General features: G+C 41.2%; 1 protein-coding gene across 13 annotated transcripts in view; it reads right to left on the minus strand.

Moving 5' to 3' along the window:
* The window catches only part of trpm3 (transient receptor potential cation channel, subfamily M, member 3), a 140,522-nt gene that overhangs the window by 52,093 nt on the left and 73,220 nt on the right, over positions 1 to 15,209 (minus strand). The gene's annotated exons all lie outside the window — the stretch shown is intronic.

Raw genomic sequence — 15,209 nt, forward strand, 5'->3', positions numbered from 1 at the left:
GATACTGCCCTCTGGAACCGGTAGGCGTGGCTTGGGAGTGGGCAGCGAAGCAAGTGCATTCTGGGAGTTGTTATCTTTCATCCACATGAGCCAAAAATACATTTTCTGGCTTTTCTCAGTCTAGAAGGCACCAACTTCTAAAATAATTTCACATTTCTTCTACACAAATGACCCAATTTAAATACACATTCATCTTTCCAGCGGTGAAATATCCCTTTAACCAGTATTGTGTGTTTTGGGCAGCACCACATAATAAGCTATTTACAGGGAATTTATTAGTTTGAAGACAAGCAGAGTGGAAGGGGCAAAAGGGGTGCTGGGAGTGTTTGGAAAACAATCGTTATTTTCGAAATTCCTCTTGTGGCACAGAAAATACACACTTTAACTTTAAAAATTTGAATTTTGTCAACATTTATTCACTATCATGACATTCCAAACCTGTACTGAGTTTCCCGTACAATGACGTAACTCGCTGCTTCACTACCATAGTACAATGCATCGTTGAAGAAATCAAGTAGCTAGTCACGACTGTTTCCCGAAACCATATTGTCACAAAGTGGTCGTTCATCAGAGGTGGACGAAGTACACAACTTCCTTACTTGAGTGAAAGTACAGATACTACTGGTCAAATATTACTCCGTTACAAGTAAAAGTTGTAAAGACCTATTTTTTCTTAAGTAAAAGTACAGAAGTACTCGTTTTTAAAAATACTTAAGTATCAAAAGTAAAAAGTAAATGTCAATGCATTGTTTTATTATTGTTGCATTGTTGTATGTAATACTTAAAGTACCGTATGCCTCTGAATCTATGCCTGCATACCTACCCTCATATCAATATCACATTTTTTTCTAGAACACAGTTCCAGTAGTGGGATTGAATGTGAGACTGAATAAGTGCACTCAATAACGTCCACAATGGTTTCGGACACCCAAATGGCTGTTCCCTCAAATATTGCCCTATTTAAAGTTTTTTGGCTTTTAGTATGAATATGTTAGCCTTACTGTTATCTATAAGCTATTGTGCTCCAAAAAAGTGAAAAAATTCGCATTTAGAAAACTAAACCCAACGTTGACAATGAAAATCAGGTTTATGTCAGAATCCAATGTCAGATTGACGTTGATCTCCAACATTGGACAGACGTTGTATTGTGGTTGAGCAGATGAAAGGCAGTCAGGGTTCGGGTTCTGACGTCAACCCGACTTTTATTTTCAATCAATATCCAACGTCAATCTGACGTCGGGTTCTGATGTCAATCAGATGTCAATCAGAATTCTGACGTCAACCCGACTTTAATTTCCAACCAAAATGCAACCCCTGCAACCAAAATCATCCACTGACTGATGTTACTTTCTACTCAAGGACATTGACAGAAATGTAGTGGAGTAAAAAGTACGATATTTGTCTTTCAAATGTAGTGAAGTTAAAGTAAAAAGTTTCCAGAAAAAATAATACTTAAGTAAAGTACAGATACTCAAAAAGTGTACTTAAGTACAGTACTCAAGTAAATGTACTTTGTTACTGTCCACCTCTGTCGTTCATCCACGTTGGATAAGGATGTCACGCACGTGGTGGAGTAATAACTTCTTTGAATGAACTTGTTTAAGATCAAATTAATGCTAGATGTTAATGCTATGAGTTACGGACATGGCATCTGAGGACTATCTCTTTCTTTCTTTTTTTTTCTTTTTTCTTTTTTTCCAGATTCAATCATAGGCTCGTTCTTGCGTACTAGAGCAGGTATGCACATGCGCACTCTTCAAAAACGGTGCTTTAAATCTTTTGACAAACTAAAAGAAGTAAATTACATTTGTATTCATTCTAAATAAAAGATACAGATTGTACTGAATGTCAGCTTGCTTATTTTGCTCAAGATAAGGATTTATTGAGTCCACATGTCATGAAAACAAGAAACTATGCTTCTAACCACAGCTCAAGAGCTGTCGTTCCAAACACACAACTTTGCGATGCTGCATGCGAATATTCATTGGAACTATGGTTTCGGGAAACACAGACTCGTTGAACTATGCTGATAATGACGGAACTTGTGGCCATAGTTGGCTAATGATGCTTTTGGGAAATGCACCTCTGTATGACTTTTCTGTGGAACACAAAAGAAGATATATTGTGTACTGCTTTTGTCCATACAATGAAAGTCAGTGGGGTCCAAAACAAGACTGCTTTCCCTTGACTTTCACTGTGTTGACCAAGAAAGAAGACATTTTACCAAATATCTTCTTTTGTGTACTACAGGACAAAGAAAGTATGTATGTGTAGGTAATGGAGGTAAATTATGACAAAATTTTCATTTTAGCCAAACTATTATTATACCTTTATTTAAACAGGAGAGAACCTCACTGAGATTAAAATCTCTTTTAAATCAAATTTTCATTGATCTTCTGACATATGAGGTCTTTGTACTATAAAAACCTGTAAGTTTCAGAAACTAGTCCAAAAACAACTTTTATTAAAACCAAGCTCCGAAGACGACTCGTTTTAGATTTTGTCACATTATGACTTAATAGTGTGACGAAGGACAGTCTCTGCAGAATCAGCTCAAAGCCTAGTTCTACATCATCGTATCTTTGGCCCCGCCCACTGGCGCGTTAGTGAGAAGAGATGGAGAGAAGAGAGATACAAGATCGCTGGACTAAAAATAACATTATCATCCAAAGGATCCTCATGCAAAGAAAGTGGTTATTTATTTTATACTATATGAATGACTCAGTAGAGCATGATTTGTTTGTTTAGTACATTTCACCGTTGATTCTTTGGGGAATCAGACACAGTTTCGGTGCAGGCTTTGCAAACAGACTTTTACTGCAAGATATGAACCCGACAGTAACGCCAAAACATGTCAAATGTAACCGTGTTAATTCTAATGCCTAATCTGTGATCAGTGATTGATTATATTTAATGATTCATGTATAGTCAGATGTTCTCTGTCTCAAAATTGTTTGTTGTAATTATTATTTAAATTGTGATTAAATTATATACAGAAAGCGATAAAAGAACCCTCCCTTTATAATCGCTGATGCTGTCAATAACACAGCGCAAGTTTATCAGTGACTGAGTTCTGGACTTTGGCCAAAACTCCTGTTATAATCTACACTGCACAATGGATCTCTTATTTACATCGTGTTTGCACTGTTAGTTATGATGAAAGCATTCGTGCAGACATCAGACTGCCTTTCATCTGCTCAATGCTCATCACTTCAAGCTTTCATGCAACAGGAGTAGATCTAAAAACAATGCTATAAGCAACACTTTTCATGATTAGTTAATCTCGACATCTGTAATAGTAAAAATTTAGTAAAAGTTTTCGAGAGAGTTCCACATGTGGAATCACATCAGTGGGCGTTCACATTGATGTCTCACAGCAGACACGCCCCTTTCAACAGAGCGATCAAAGCAGAGGGATAAAATCAGGGACGAACATGCCCTTTTATTTCTAAATGCTAAATAACATTTCTAAGTTATGACTGACCCTTCAGACATCCTCATTATAACCCAATTGTGTCTGTCAACATGATGCCCAACATCCATTGTGAACAGAAGATAGTCCTCACGAGACACAGAGAGAGAAAGTGTTTGCTTTTTCTAACTTTTATCTGGAGAATTCAAGTGCTGCATCCATATGTACTGAATTTGATGACCAAAAAATTCCATTCCGTTTCATAAGCAATTTGATTCTAACTGTTATTTGATTATGATTAATTTTGGTCCATGTCAGTTATAATGTCCATTTTGCTTACAAATGAAAGAAATTCTACCACTGCTGATGCTTTAATGATAAAGGGAAGTGTTTCAGACTGATTAAAATTGGTACCTTGTCCTTTTTAGAACTATTCATTGAAAGAATCAAACATTAGAATCAAGCTACACTCATCATGCTGTGTTTTTAACCCACTAAAACTGGACTACACTGGTCATGTCATTTTTGCGTGCAGCCTGCGAGGACAACTTAATACAACTTTAGTGCACATTGAAATGTAACATGTCGTTTGCTGTGAAAGTACACACTTGCTGCACAATCAGATCTTTTCTACATTCATTAATCAGCTGCAATTAACCGCTCTTGGTTTAAATAACAGGTGTGCGTGCAGTGGGAGAGGACCTGTGCGAGATCAGGTGAACAGAACATAGACAGATTAGTTCTCCTCCTGCACTCTGACTATTTCCAACAACTTGATGAGTACAAGTTATGATGCTGTGCCTATAATTCAAAAAGCATGTTGCAGCTAGATCTTCACTGCTTAAATTATGCAACATGAGATAAAGAAAGAGGGAAGGAGGGAAAGAAGAGCAAGGGAGAGACAGACAGAGAGGTACACCAGATCCACATGTGCTGTCATCATTGTGCCTAAAATGGGTACGGTTACATAAAGTAATCTCTATTTTTAGCAGCACACTGACTTCAAAAGCAACTGCTCAGCTGGTATAGGAATCAGAAACAGTGGGATTTACTTCTTCATTCAACACCTCTTCTTCCCACTGTTATCGCTCTGTGCCTCTTGTTTTCGCTCTATATCATTTACTGTTTTATTGTGATAATGTGATATTTATTGATCAGCAAGTCCTTCTGCCATAATGTTTGTGGGCTTACAGAAACGCTTTTATTCCCCTCCACACACTAACACACATACAAGGCAGTTCGCTCCACTCTGTCTAGACTAGCTCTTATGTTACAACAGGACATGATATTTATTATTTATCTGCCATAATTTTTATGTTCTCAAAACATAAAGATAATTACTGGTTGTCCAAGGAAATCTTGCTGATTAATCTAGTTAAAAAACAATGAGGACTGTGCCACAGATGGTTCAGGTGACCAAGGCGGCACCAGTGACGAAATGTTCAAGGTCGAGCCAGGGTGCCAGAGGACTGAGGCTGAGCCATTCGGACTGAGGACCAATGTGGAGCCCGGCGCACCCGGAGGGATTAAGTGCAGCTTAAGGCCCACAAGTCCATGGCGCAGGTAGAACGACGTCTGACCAAGGCAGAGCCAGAGGGATGAGGGAGCCAGTTGAAGCAGTAAGGATTATGGTCCCAGGTGAAGCCGAGGGAGGGAGGAGCCAAGGTGGAGCGAATAGGTTGACTAGCTGAGATGGAGTGATGGGCTCGGCTGCTGGAGGCTGAGCCAGGGGATCCTCTTGCCAAGGTGGAGCTGGTGACCAGATCTAAGGCTGATCCGGGTTGCTTGGTGGATCCAATAGAGGAGCTGAGGGACTGAAGGGAGCCAGCGGAGGCAGAGCCGAAGGACTGAAGGGAGCCAGCGGAGGCAGAGCCGAAGGACTGGCTGGCTTGGACAGAGGAGGCGGGAGAGTGAGGCTGGGTGGGAGCATCGTTGATGACATGGTGCTGGAAGATGACACAGGCTTGATGCTGGGCGGAATCAGCAGCAATGAAGAAGACATGGGCTGCATCCGAAATCGCATACTCCCTACTATATAGTAGGTGAAAAACAGTATGTGACAATAGTCGTATGTCCGAATTCACAGTACTCATTAAAGAGTAGGCAAAAATTACCCGGATTACCTAATACTTCCAGCGAGATTCTGAAGTGTGCATACAATGGACACTTTACTATCCCATGAGGCCACGGGAGAGGATTTGTGAATGGCAGTGAAGCAACGTAACTGATGCTGGTAGGTCACATGATAATGACAGCATGGTGAATATAGCGAGGCCAGATTACATTCATACTACACACACACACACTCATACTATATAGAATGTACTTCTTTAGCAATCATGAAGTAATTACTTATTCAAAATAAGTACCTACACAAGAGAGTATGCAATTTCAGATGCAGTGGAGACGGGGGACTCGAATATATCCACTTCCAGATCCTCAATCATCTGCTGAGACCAGCTGCACCTCACCCTTAATGGCTCAGCCTCCTGCTCCAAACCCTTCTGGGTCTGGCGTGGTGACGGGTGTGAGGTGGGGCTGGACAATAGGGATGGCCTCATCTTCTGCTTCTCCCACTGTAAAAGAGGACCCATCCAACCACAGGGCGTTGTGAATATACTGTGCCAAGGTCCGGCAGATATCCCCTCTTGGCATCAGTAATCTGATGTCATTGTCCAGCCCGCACCTGAAACCCTCCATCAGAGCGAGGTTTTTACAGGATGCAAGCTGGTAGACGTTGGTAAAATCCTCCACATAGTCCTCAATGTCTCTGCCACAGGACCTTTCAGGACCGTGAAAATGTCCTGCTGGGGCTGTTTTTACAGCAGCTATATCCATATTTTAGGGTCCGTTCTTCTGTCACACTTTGTTCCAATAAAGATGAGAACAAGTATATTCACAGCAGTATTGAATTTATGAACAGAACTGAAAACACTAAGAACACTATAACAACCTCAATACACCAGACATAGAACGTACAACTGAGCAAGGTAACTGAACAAAGGTGACTTAAATACACAGGGGTAAACAAGGAAAATAAATCAGCAACAGGTGAACTTAATTAGTGAATAACTGGCGCACAAAAGGAAATTAGGTCAACATGCAAATGCAAAGAACTGAAAAAGAACAGAACCAAACCAAAACACAATGAAACTAAAGCCTGGTTCACACGGCAGGATAATTAGGCCGATTTTAGCCCCGATTCACTCCTTCCGACAATCTTAAGGATGCTCCGATTATCGTAAAATAATCTGATCAGATATTCCTGCCGTGTGTGGTGTGTTAAGACTGCTCTTGTCTGCTCGGAAGGACGTCGGGACCGCTCCGATCTCAAATCGGGGATATCCAACATGTTGGATTTATTTGGCCCGATTTCTCCTCGTGTGTGGTGTCCCCCGAGCACGCAGCCTGTGGACTGTGGAGTGTAGCCAATCAGAAAGCGAGGTGACGAGGCGGCGAGGAAGCACCGGGAAACATAATCAAAACAGTCGGCGGCATCGTGCACCAGAAAGTCCGGTGGACGTCGGAGATCATCGCCTTTTCTTCTGATAACGTTTTTTTCCGGTTAAAAACAAACTACAAACTATTGCCACTGCATCCTCTTCGTCCGCCATGATTGTTTACTCTGAAGTCACGTTTGATCTCGAGGTATTTTGCGAGACTTCCCGTCTGACCTGGGAATGCTCGGGAGTCAAATCGGTTCGTGTGTGATGTGTTGATTTTGCCGTGTGCACCACACACTGTACGACCAAAACTGTTAGACCCGTGATTTTTTATCCTCTCAGGTTTGGAAAATCTTAAAATCGTCCCGTGTGAACCAGGCTTAAGCAGAACAAAACATAATCCTGACACCTGGTGGGAACACCAACAACCAAAACATAACATACTGGACTTTTTCAGTAGAGATATACACAGTAACCACAGGCACTGTAGCAGATGCTAAAAGAAGTTCTTTGGGGGAAAGTAATGTGGTTTCCAATGGTTTTCGATTTGGATGTGAAGAGCAATAAAACATGCTTTCACAAATCTCAGAAAGAGAGAAAGAGAGAGAGAGAGAGAGATCAATCAGATAAGAAAATTAAAGGATTAAAAAAGCCGATGAGTGTTTGCTTGTGCTATTGTATCATCCAAACCTAACCTTTTCTTTCCAACAAGCCTAAGTAGATTCCAAAAAGACTTTGAAAAGAATCTGGGTGGGCAGGGTGTTTGTTTGTCAGTGTTTGTTCTAACGGCCGAAATCTTCAGCTGCCAACTACATCAGTGGCCAGAGAAAGTAAACAACTGAAAGAAAAGTTATTTTTGAATCTCAGTACAGTCATTTGCCATTTAATCAGAGAATGTCAGACGTGTACCCAACAGCAAGTCAAATGACATCTGAGATCTATTATCAACAAAAACCTCCTCATCCCTTCATTTTCTATAGCAGTTCATCTATCATCAAAAGGAAGAAATAATTATCAAGTCTGTTATCTCTCATTAAGATCAGCATGATGATGATGGCGCTAGAAATAACTTGAGGGTTATAGTAGTTTAACACAAACAAAACAGCACAAGAGACCGTAAACAAGTTGTTCAGTTTCATAAACTGTGGCTTTCTGTGCTGATCCCCCGCCAAGCACTTGATGGTCCCCCTGCCATGTTTCAGACACCCACAGTGATACGTCCTGTGCCTCCAGCGAAGTCCATAACCTCTTCACATTTACCAATTGACCTACGGCACCACCACAAGAGAACGGCAAGCCCAGCATTAATAGAACAAGCCCCTGTGCTCTGGAAGAGGAGGCTGAGAGGTGTTACTGAGACAGAGACGGGTTGATTTTTATGCCCCCCTGCCAAGCATGTAGATGGAAGATGAATCTCATGATGAACGGGCAGTTCATTCTGTGTCACTCTCAATCTATTTCATTTACACCTTGTGTGAACAGTCCTATCCCCTGCCTGGCAGTGACAAATGCGGTTTATTTATTTATTCAAGAGATTAAAAACAAGATAGACACAAGATCCATGTCCAAAACTGGTATAATGAGTTTTTGTGAATATAACTGCCAAACAAACAATGATCAAGAACTGAAAGTGAGGAAGAAAACATGTACTATTAATTTGGTTCTATCTGTTTGGGCTAAACTTTGATTTGATCCAGAGTTTTCTATCCTTCCACACCTCCAATAACTGCAAACACTCACAAGTCTATTAGACCCTACATCATCATAATCCTTACAGTTAAGTACAGAAAATGTCACGCAGAGTATAATGATAAAAAAATAAACCATCCAAAAATGATCATCATTATTTACTCACCCTCGTCACACATGTTGAATAATGACTTGCAGTCGATTTGTTTGTTGCTCCAAGATATATAGCTTTAGAAAACTGAATTTTCAGTGTCACACAATCCTTCAGAAATCATTGTAATATGCTGATTTGGTACTCTAGTAAAATATCTTATCATTGTGATTATTGTCAATGTTGGAAACAGTTGTGCTTTTTTCATGATTCTTTGATGAATAGAACATTCAGTGAACAACATTTTTTTTTTTTGTATATTATAAATGTCTTCAGAATAAAAATATTAATTTCTTTTAAAAAATCATACTGACCCCAAACATTTGTCATTTGGACCAAATAATTTTCCCTTTTGTGGCTTGACACCCTTCTAGTCACTATGGACTGTTGTTACGGAATTTAAGATTTTTTAAAATGAAGATTTTTTTTTTAAATGTCTCCTCGTGCTCAGTGAAAAAAGACTGGGTTTGGAACAACATGTGGGTGTATACAATGGAATACTAAGGTGAAAGTACACCCTGTGCACCAACAGGGTTTAAAAGCAGACATGTGAGGCTTGTATTTTTGTAAAATCATTAACTTGAATTAATATATATGAATTGATATAATATGATTTTATCAGTAGTATATAGTCATTTTGTGATGGAACTACTTTTCAATGGGGATAATTATATTAATTGGAATTATAGAGATTTCATGTAACTGCACAGAAAATGTTAGTAAGTGAATCCATCCCACTCATCCTAAAAGTGTAATGTTTAAGAGTAATATAGTTATATATTTTCTGTAGCCTATACTTGCCCTATAGACCTTATGTAGCCCCGCGATTTTGCGTGTTTATTAATGAACGGCTCGTTTTAAAATCTTCCCGGTCGACTGACATTTGTTTAGTTATCTGCTTTAAACATTACAGCCCTCATGCTAACTTTCGTTAACTTTACATTAAGTAAATCCACTTCAAAAGCGAATTACTCCTGGACAGCAATGCCATAGAAATATACAGAGCGACCACAAAACGGAAGTTAAAAGACAATATTCTAAAGATGGCGGCGCCCTCGTTTCTCTGGCGCATAAGGTCTATAGGCTTCCATTATAAGTGCAGTAGCTACTGTCCATGCATTTTATTGTTTTTAAAAAACTGAAGGAATTGGTCAAAAATATCTTCTGTGCAAATCTACAACATTTACGACATAAGCTTCCTTTACAAGGGTAAAAAAAAACTCCAATCAAATAAACCTTTAAGAAGATGGAAAAAACTCCCACAGCACCCATCCTGTCTGGTCAATACAGCAGCTACTGCTCCATTATGCTAATGTAATGGAGCCCGCAGAGATGAGCAGCATGGAACAAAATCCAGAAATAAACCACCAAAGTAAAAAGACCAGCTCATCATCTCAATACTTGGAGACCCAGTTAGTGGAAGGGAAGGCTAAAACAGGTTTCTAGGCTAGAATCACCATCGGCCAACATAGTTTGATGTGACTTTTAATCAGAGTGTGAACATGACTGACTAGAGCGTTGAATGAAGGGTGATTTTTAAATATAACGCAGCATACAAATGTAATAAAAAATTGAGAATATGAATTCACATGTTAATGAATTTATGGCTATATTCACAAAACCCAAAGGGGTGAATTCACCAAACAGTTCAATTAACACTATGCTAATAGAAATGATGGAGAAGAGCGTTATAACCAGGCATATCAAGTGCACTCATTTTACAGTTTCAGGTGCCTGATTTAGAGAGGTGGATCTACGGTCCTAGATCACAGTAGTAATGGTGCGTTCAAGTCCTCCTGGGAAGTTCGTACTTACGAGGTGGGAAGTCGTGTTTACGGCGGCAGGTGCGTTCAAGTAATTTTCGTCGGAGTAAGATGGCGATGTGTAGTTGTCTTAATTAATTAAGCAAAAAATACAGCAAGGTTCTACTCTAGTTCTAGAAAATGTAGAACAAAGAAATGTGCATCAGGTGTGCTTTGCTTTTTTATGTTTTTAATTAATTTATGAAGCCACTGCAAACTTTATCGTGACATATTACATTGTTATATTATAATTCCATCATATTCTGTGCAGGTAATTAGCTTACTTCGCTGTAAATAGAAAAGCCTGACAATATCACTGCTAAATACCTTTCGGTATTGTGGTATTCCACCATGTTTCTCAGTGACACGCCCCCAACTCGTAAAGATCGGAGCTTAAAGAAAATCCTGAGCTCCCCACTGGTATTTACGACATTGTGGTGGCGTTCATGTGCGTTCAACTCGTAAATACGATCTATACGAGATGACTTGAACGCACCATTTTACACAAAGGGCCCCATTTTAACGATCTAAGCGCATGGGCGCAAGCTCATGGTGCAATTGCACTTAGGGCGTGTCCGAATCCACTTTTGCTGGTTTAACGATGGGAAAAATGGTCTGTGCACCCGGTACATGGTCTAAAAGGGTTATCCCTATTCTCTTCATGAGTAATGGGTGTATTTTGGGAGTAACGTAAAATAAACCAACCAGAGTCTCATCTCCCATTCCCTTTAAAAGCCAGTTGTGCTCGCGCCATGGCGGATTAGCTATTTACATGACGGAATTTGCAAGCGGAAAGACTGAACGCGTCTCTAGAGTGCAAACGGATCTGCTTGAGCGCGAGGTTAAAGTGGGCAAGCAGACCATATGGGACAAGCCGGATTCAACCATATCTTTATGTAATATTAATCGTTTACTTTGTAATCCTATTTTGTATTATATTTGGCTAATTTGTGTGCTGCTGGACGTCCCTGTGTGTGTAATAAGCAGAGTGTATGCGCGTTGTGGACCCGCCTATAGGCGCACATTACTAACACGCTCTTTAAAGGTGCAATGTGTGATGTTTCTGAGGATCTATTGACAGAAATGCAATATAAGATCCATAACTATGTTTTCAGTGGTGTATAAAGACCTCACTTAATGAACCGTTATGTTTTTATTACCTTAGAATGAGTCATTTATATCTACATAACCGCGGCCACCCCCTTCTATGAAGGTCGACATACTGTGACGTCATGTTTCTACCGTAGCCGACAGCGAACAGAGCGCTACAGAGCGCGTTTCGTCACTAACTTGAATGAGAAGCAGCAGAAAAAGACGCAGCAGAATACTCAGGTTGTCCCTGACGCGGCAAACGTGGAGAAAAACATGCTGTCTGAACGACGCCTCGGACATCGTAACGTTAGCTGTTTCCCCTTACCTAAGTTAGCTGCTTTGATGCTCTTATCTTATACTAACTAGCATGGAAACAAGCTATGGTAAAGTCAGTGAATAAAAGACTAACACAATGATAAACAAGTAAAAAAAACAATCGCAATAACATGTGGTTTTACTGAATAATTAAGTAAATATAATTTAATATAATATAGAGAAACCTCATTGCTTGACTTGCTACTCTCTGCTGACTCAGACGACGACATCTTCCGATCCTACGTCGGCCACCGTAGCTTCTCATTCGAGTTTGCAATTTGAAGGAAAGACCGCGAGTTATTGACCGGTTGCAATTCGCAAATCTCACCACTAGATGCCGCTAAAAATCACACACTGCACCTTTAAAGCAGGGCTCAGAAGTTTCGGGATTTCTTCGCTGTATTCTCGCTTTTTGCTCGCAGGTTTCTCTCTAGAGCTCCCCCCACAGCTTCGGAATAGATATTTGAAAACACTGTTGTAAAAACTCGTTGGCGATTCTCAGACACCAGAGCCTAGTAGATCAACGACATCAAAGCAGATGGGACATTCTTTAAAACGTCTTCTTCATTCGGGTTCGAACAGCGTGAGGGAGCGCAATAATGACAGCATTTTAGCAGATTTATTTTGGCCGTAAAGCAATTGTTTACATCGCGAGACCTGATATCACGCGATATTTCCTGACGCGACGGCCGGTGGCCCGCCGGCTCAAAGTTGCAAGTGCGGATTTTCCGCTCACGGGCACCAGGGGGGTGCGAAACGACCACCATTCAACCCGAAATAAGTAATATAACCATTCCAATGACTCCGAAGCTGTTCAGTTAAGGTAAAAAAGTTACTTAGAGCACCTTTAAATAACAAAAAAAATATTGCGCCATTGACCTTAGACCAGGTTTTTGTTGGTCATTGCGCCTGAACACACCTCATTTTCAGACCTGCACGCCCATGGGCCCATAAATAGGCACAAATACATTTGCTATTTAAACAACCTAGTGCAGCACGTGAAAAAGATAACTGCATCAGGCTGAAACTAGCAAAAAACACTTGCGTCGCGCTTGGCTCTGCATTGCGATGGGTGTATGATAGGGCCCTATGTCAAATTGATAATATTAAATAAAATACTAAGTAAAGTATGCATTTTAACAATTTAGTCGATGAATTTAATAATGACAGACAAATCAAATAACAGAATCCCAATAATAATTAATAATTAAAACATTATTTATCGGGCAGCCAGGGTGGAGACTGCCGTTCGGGCAGCCAGGGCGGAGACTGCCGTTCGGGATACCAGGGTGGATCGGCCTTTGTGGCCTTTCCGTGAGAGCCCGGCTTGGCTACTATCACCGGGGACGAGGGCTCAGGCGTGGCGGCTGCCATCTTGGCCGGAGACAAGGACTCAGACGTGGCGGCGGCCATCTTGGCCCGAGGCAAGGGCTCAGATGTGGTGGCGGCCATCTTAGCCGGAGGTGGGGGCTCAGGCGTGGCATGAATTTTAGGCTGGACAGGCATGACGTGAAGAAGCTCAGGCTTGACAGGCATGATGTGAAGATGCTCAGGCTTGACGGGCATGAAGTGAAAAAGCCCTGGAAGGGTGGTCTCGACGGGATGAGGCTCTGGAAGGGAAGGGTGGTCTCGACGGGACGAGACTCAGAAAGGGTGGACTCGGCGGGACGAGTCTCTGGAAGGGTGGACTCGGTGGGACGAGTCCCTGGAAGGGTGGACACGGCGGGACGAGACCCTGGAAGGGTGACATGGCGTGAACAGTCTCTGGCTCGGCAGGTATGACGTGAAGACATTCAGGCAGTGTGGTGAGGAAGATGGCTGGTGATGGTGATTGAGTGGCGATGTAATCATCAGCCTGATGAAGGCTGAACCGCTCAACAACAGCACATGATCCAGGTATTGTGCGAATGAACATGGTTTTGCGGCTGAAGCTGGCTGGTGCAGAGGATCGTCCAGTCCAAGCCCAAACACGTTCTTTAGGACGTCATCTGTCCAATTGACCTGGTATGAAATTTCTAGGAACTCTTTCACATATACTTCGATCGGGTGGCCATCCTGGAAACAGTGTATCAGATAATCGGTTGGGTTTTGATGGATGCAGGAAATGCCCAAACTTTAAGTTTAGGGTCTGGTCTTCTGTCATGAAACAGAAGGATTCACACAGGCAAACAACAGGGCCTGTATTCTTAAAGCTTCTAATAATTATCTAAAAAAAAATCCAAATTTAGCTTAAAAACTTCTACATAGGAGTCTTAGCTTAAGAGTGATTCGGGACCGATCTAAGAGCAACTCTGAGCAAGGAAAAGACAAAAACTTTCATCTTAGTGAGGAGGCGGGGCTGCTACGTATGACACAATCTTTTGAAGACTGTGATTGGTTGGTTGTCCAAGAAGGAAAAAAGAGAGCAATTTTAAGTATAGGGTCTACTCACACACACACACACACACACACACACACACACACACACACACACTCTATATATGTATATAAATCCTTTTTATTTAATTTACCATGCTGTTAATTTCCTATAAGGTATTTGATTGGCTTAGAATGATAAAATTCAGGTTCCACTCTTTCCAATTACACTGATTGCTGGCATGTCTATGTAAGTGGTGGTTTGAATGTTGTAATGTAGCAAACATGGAATCAAAAACAAGAAGGACGAGAAAACCCGACTGGACAGAGGCACAGTGTTTACTGTTAGCCCAGTTAGTGGATGAACACAAGGTCATCCTTAAAGGAAAATTCGGGCCGGGTGTCACTGCACGGGGCAAGAAGCAGACGTGGGAGCTTATAGCGGTTAATAATACATTTTTAACGGTTCATTCCACCTGATTGTGCGCAACAGGAAAGCCTGCTATATTCATAAATGCAGTTTTTTGAGCCTGCAAGGTGGGAATGTTCTTTTTTTCTTCACTAGGATTTTATTTCATTTTAAGAGTAAACGGCCACATTTCTAAGAATTTTCTTAGAATTTTGTCACTAGGAGCTACTCTTTGCATTAAGATTTTTGATGAATATGGGCCCAGGTTTATTTGCAGAAGTATGTGATCGCAACGATGGAAGCAGGTGAGTAACTGATAACTTCAGGATGGATATCTGGATGAGTAATGGACTTATCTGTTGCAGGTTTGGAAATGGAGATCAAGACAGATGAAGGAAGCAGATGACTGAAGACAAGTTGTTCGGGTAAGGAGTCGGGTAAGGAGTCGGGTAAGGAGTCGGGTAAGGAGTCGGGTAAGGAGTCGGGTAAGGAGTCGGGTAAGGAGTCGGGTAAGGAGTCGGGTAAGGAGTCGGGTAAGGAG

Source organism: Leuciscus leuciscus, assembly GCF_965113295.1.
Source record: "Leuciscus leuciscus genome assembly, chromosome: 5".
NCBI classification, from domain to species: domain Eukaryota; kingdom Metazoa; phylum Chordata; class Actinopteri; order Cypriniformes; family Leuciscidae; genus Leuciscus; species Leuciscus leuciscus.